Source organism: Pteropus vampyrus, unplaced genomic scaffold (genome assembly GCF_000151845.1).
Source record: "Pteropus vampyrus isolate Shadow unplaced genomic scaffold, Pvam_2.0 Scaffold31, whole genome shotgun sequence".
NCBI classification, from domain to species: Eukaryota; Metazoa; Chordata; class Mammalia; order Chiroptera; family Pteropodidae; genus Pteropus; species Pteropus vampyrus.
The window spans coordinates 3,781,412-3,787,398 of record NW_011888812.1 but is presented as its reverse complement, the minus strand read 5'-3'; positions in this window follow the sequence as shown (position 1 = coordinate 3,787,398).

Genomic DNA, 5,987 nt, shown 5'->3' with positions numbered 1-5,987 from the left:
CGTGTCTCAAGTTTACAGAAGGAACTGAAGTTGATGAAGGTGAATTTGGTTTCTCAAGATCATACAGCTAATTAGTGACATAAGTGGAATTTGAACTCAAGGCTCCAGAATGAAAGTCCCTATAATAGACAACCTGATTTGACCCAGCATGCATATGCAGCTGATGCAGAAGTCATTTAAATTAATAAGCTATACTGAGCCTGTCTGACTTTTGGCAATACATTTACTTAATTAGAGCTATGATTTGAGCAAAGTATCTCTTAGGGGATAAGGGAAGTCTCTTCAGGGTTGAAAAGTATCAGATCATCTTTGGGGAAGGGGCAGATCCTAAGACATTTTGACTTTCTTCCACTTCACTAGTTGCCATTCCTTCCAGGTTTTGAGAAACTGCCTCTTCGACATTGTAACACTGAGGTTAAGAATATCAGCGTTTAGAAAAGCACAAAAATCAATCACCTCCTCCTCACATATTGCTGAGAATTCTGTTAGTAAGAGCTTTTTGGAGTTGGATTTTGTTCTTTCTCTAAAAAACCTAGAATTCTTATTTTCATGAGCATTTAATTTAATCATGGATTTTTTCATGTATTCAGTATTCTTTCACTCAACTAATATTGTTAAGCATGAACATGTGATAAACAACATAGGAATAGAGAGAATGAGTGAATATAAAGCAGAACAAACCAGCCCTCCGGGTAGCTTACAGTATAGAATAAGAAAGGAAAATTCACAATTAAGTGTATAATTGTAAGTTCATAATTACAAATTGTGATATGTATTATTTGTGAAAGACCCAAGTGCTATGAAAAAGAATTATATTGGAAATCATATTTAGATGGCAGGTTAGTGACAGTCTGGGTACAAATAGGGCTAGGAACAAATACCCTAAGTATTCAAGCAATTGATTAAAAAAAATATTTTGAAGAAAACATGGAACATTCATTATTAAAGGGAATGTCATGAACAAATGTAGGGTTTGTAATCTGAATAAATTTTTACATTATTTAAAAAAATGCAATTCATCAAATTACAAGCTTCCTACACACACATACACACCCCATTAGTCTTTCTCTTATGGTTTGCACATTTGCCTGAAACAGTGAGTTATCAATTCCATAGTATAACACTGTTCACTACTGCAAATAGTTATATATCTACATAATTTCAATTGTCAAAATTTGTAGGATGTTTTTCTGGAGATTTTTAAAATCTGCATTTTCTCTGCTTCTTGAGTCATGAAAGGTGTCTTTCCTAGATACATGAGCTACTGAATTAAAAAGAAACAATTGCCAAACCATACTTCAACTGCTTGACAGTATCCTTACATGTATAATGGAAAAATCTGCATCTATTTCATAAGGCTGTTAGGATGACATAATGCATAAAACAAAGAGCATGGAGGCCAGCACATCATAAGAGCAATGTAGATAACAACTCTATTAAACAACTTAACACACTGCGTTGTAATTGTTTACTTATTCTTCTCCTCAACTTGTCTGTGAACTTCTGGAAAGCTAGAGTAACTTTTACTGTGGATATTTACATCTTTGCTTTCGAAATAAGTTCCTATGCCAAGTTGTTAAAAGATATTAAGCATTTCTTTGCTTTCTTACATGGAATACATTGAACTTAATGAACTCTCTTTGCAATGTTTCCAGTCTTTTGTGAAATATTTTTTTCTTAATATGTCAAATAACTCTCCATGCTTGCTGGGTTCTTTGATTTCTTGTGCCTGTTTCTTTTACCCATCTTTTCTCTTGCTATACACTATTATTTCTCTCTATTGTATTGATATACCTGCATATATCATTCTTTCTTTTTCATAAACATTTCCTTCGTTTTTACACATACAAAGCAGATTATTGATCTTGAAAATACTACCTGTATTATATGGATTCTGAGTTTAAATATTCGATATAAGCTGAGAGCAAAAGGTTTAGAGTATTAGCTTTTAGGCATCTAATTTCACAATTAATATGACTCTGATGTTGTTTTCCTTATTGTTCTCAGTTGTTACAGACTTATCACCTAGTTTGAAAGGTTAGTAAAGTAAAAATGAGATATTTATGACTTATGCATAATTGTTGTAAAAGGGATATATTTTTACTCACAATGCTATGGCATGGCATGTATTGAAAATAGGAGATACTCCCAGTATCATTTCATCCAAAGTCCTTATTTTAGACTTGAGGAAACAGATTAGTTAAATGCCTTGTGCAAAGTTACACAACTAGTTATGAGCAGATATGAAAACCTAACTAATAGATTTTAATTAATGTTGGGTTTTTGTGTTATCTCATATATAACCTTTTCTGGTGCCAGAAGCTCTATCTAATCACAATTTTCAACTGTATATGGTGATAAAAACATATTTCTGACATACAAAGGAAATATAAGTTGGCAGTAATATGTAGCACTGATCTAGACAGCTGCCAAACTAAATATGAAAGATGAGTTCTTTAAGCTTATTTTATGTTGTTGGTTTTTGTTTTTTTATTTGTTTGTTTGTTTTGAGATTCCTGGGTCAGTTCAAACTTTTCTACAGTAAATCAGTCTTCCTCATATCAGTCTATAAACACTTTCCAATGCCTTGGTTGTTCCTATGCCAAAGAACTAAGGCAACTAGAAAAGAGAAAAAAGGGCCATAACAAACACCTATTAATTTTTGACCCATGGGCTTAGCTCTTCATAGCTGGCATCTCTAAAAACATTTAAAGTATACTCCCTTGTGGTGCCATTGTTTTTAAATTACTGAGATTGCAGATGGCTTCACTGTGTCTTCCATTTTTCCAGATGACTGTAGACCATAAGAAAGTCAACAATGAAGAATTGCAACCATCCATCTACTTATGAAGATTCATTTCCTGCTCGCTTTTCTTCATAGAATCAGGGTGTGCTATCTCATTCTGTGGCATTATTATGTGATTTGTAGTTAGTTATGTGTAAGTTGTGATAGGTGAAGAATATGAGGTAGGCATGGAAACCTGGATTTTCAAAACAAATCATGAAGTAACTAATCACATTTTCTATAAAGGCAGCTGATCACTTCATTGGTAGAAAATAGAATTTTTTGAAGGTAAAGTGTAATATACCATAATGAGCCCTTTATAAGATTTTGATACAATGTTGGCTTTTAAACATGTAAGAAAAAAGATGCTCTATATTTTAGCTCACTATTTTAGAGAAATTTTCTGGAAACCGAAGATAACAGAAATAATTTGCAAATTGCAAGAGACTGCCAAAACGTATTAGCATATATACAATAATTACTATCCAAAGAAAACCAAAGATAAGCATCCATTATGAGCTAGTATCGTATTGTTCTAAAACAGCTGAAGCCTTGAAAACTAAGTAGCATAGAATTAATAATTCTGTGTAAGAAGAGGACAATCATATAGGCAGCATGAATGAACTTAGCAAGAGATAGGACCATAATGATTTCCAGCAATGGCTGTCATCATAACTTAATATTTGCATAACTTTAAAAATTCTATAGAGTTTTGGCTAGAATGATCATTTATAGTAGTTCTTATACTTTCCAAAATAAAAATCAGCATTATCATATTTGATCTGCACAATGATTCTGTATTGTTCAGTGACAGCTTGGCAGCCTCATACCATCAACGCTTTCAAATAAAGAATATTTATCTAGAGCAGGTTGATGGCAGAATCTGAACTTGAACTTGGGTCCTCTGGGTTCAAAGCTCATGCATTGTATTCCATTATAGTTTTCTATTTCAAGAGAGAACTGTAACTCACCTTTGATAATTCACTTTAAATAATCAAATTTAACTACTTACTGATTTGTAACCCTGGGTACGCATGCAAATATAAATACATATTGATTTTTTTCCAATAAATTAAATTTTAAAATAGCAAATATTTTCAAGGTCGAGGTTAAAAATATCAAATAGTACCAAAATGACTTAACACTAAAAACCACAACCCCTTGACATCCCTCATGCCAGTTTTGTTTCTCAGAGGCAAACATTTCTAACCATTTTAGTTTATCTTTTATTCTCCCCCTTCTCCCTTTGCAAAGTGTATTTTCATTTAGGTCATCGTTACTGACATTTGTTTTGGATTGCTGCTTTTCTGATTTTTTCATTAGCTCCATAATTTCAATCCATGGACCAGTTAATGCCCTAAGTCCTTATCTGGCTCAAGTTTCCAGCAAGCCTATTTCTAGCTAGTACTGGCCTCAGAACTTCAGGTTTCTCTGTTTGTTAAAGAAAAATCTAGTCATTTAAAAGTTTTCATATTTGTAAATCTGACTATATGCATAAGATTTACAAGGCATGCTGAGTTCTTGCCTACAAATTCTTTCAAATTAACTTGAATAAACTTATACTTATTACTGAAAACAAATGGATCCAGAAGTTCGTGTATATTTTGTTCAAAATAAGAAATATATTTCGGTTCTGAGATGGAGTAGAATTCAAAAGTATATAAAGGTAGATTGGCACTGCCCTCTATCCACATATTTTATATTTTTCTACAGATTCCATCTCTTAGTAGAAAATACAATGTGCTAAGGAACTTTAAAAAGAAATCAGAGGGTTCACAAGACAAATAACCCTGACTAGTCCTTTATTCATCTCTGCACTTTTTTTTTTCTCTATTGAAAATCTCTCCACAGAGATCCACAAATACATAAGGGCAAAAGGCTGTCATTGCTGTCATTACAGTAACCCCAGCACATATTAAACCAAGCATTTTATCACATTAACCCAAGCATTTTATTCTATGCCCTTAACACGAAAATCACCTATTTCCGAAATTAAATTGTTTTGCAACTTAATGACAACATTACAGTACAGAAAGCCAGTAGTGCTACTTTCACCAAATAATCAAGATTACTATCAGCAATAGTAAGATGTGTAGACGTTATGTGCCCCCTGATGGGACGCACTGAGAAGAGCATTAACACCTCTATGTATGCAATTTAATCATGAAAAATCAGACAAACCCATGTTCTACACAGTACCTGACCAGTACTATTCAAAACTGTGACAGTGATGAAATAATAAAAAACTGAGTCTGTCGCAGATTAGAGGAGACAAAGGTAACATGGCAATTAAATGCAATGTAGGATTCTAACATAAATCTTGGAAATGAAAAAAATACATTACTAGAAAAACCTAGTAAAATTTAAATAAGAGTGGTAGTTTAATTAATGTGATTGTACAGATTTTACGGTTCTAATGATCACATATTATTAAAGATCATATATAATGTTAGGAATGCTGGGAGAATGGTATATGGGAACTTTCCATATGACCCTGTAATTACATGTAATTTCCATAAATCTAAAATTATTTCAAAATTAAAAGTTTAAAAAATCATATAAATATTTGACAAAAATGACATAGTGACATTCAGAAAAGCACTTTAATATACTATTCTTTCAAGGGATATTATATATTTAAGGAAGTAAAAAAATTATACATATACATCTCAATAAATCACCACAAAGTGAGTACATTCATATAACTACCAGCAAGGTCGAAAATGGAAAAACAACTGCCGAGAAGAACGCTTTACATCTCCTCCAAAAAGCTACCCTATCTCTTCTCCCCAAAGGAACCACTGTTATTGTCTTTTAATTGCATAAAATCATTTCATTTTTAAATTTTATATAAGGGAATGTACAATTTACTGTCTACATGGAAATGAGAGTTGACTTTGTTCTATATCCTCATCGACACTTGTATTTGTCTTTTTAACCATCTGGTATGTGCAAAGAGTACAGAGAGTTTCTGTAATAGTCTTCTTTTTTAATCCCTGCATTCCACTTAGTTATGGCTGTATAGGCTGTATAGAAACATCAATAAAAAAGGGGGAATTCATAAAAATATTTTTAAATGATTCAGCACATGAGGCGATTTTTATATTGATCACATTCTGAAGTCTCACTTAACAGGTCCCAGAGGAATCTACATCTTTCTCTAGAGGAATGTTCTTACAAACTCAAAGTGAAGCACTAGCAT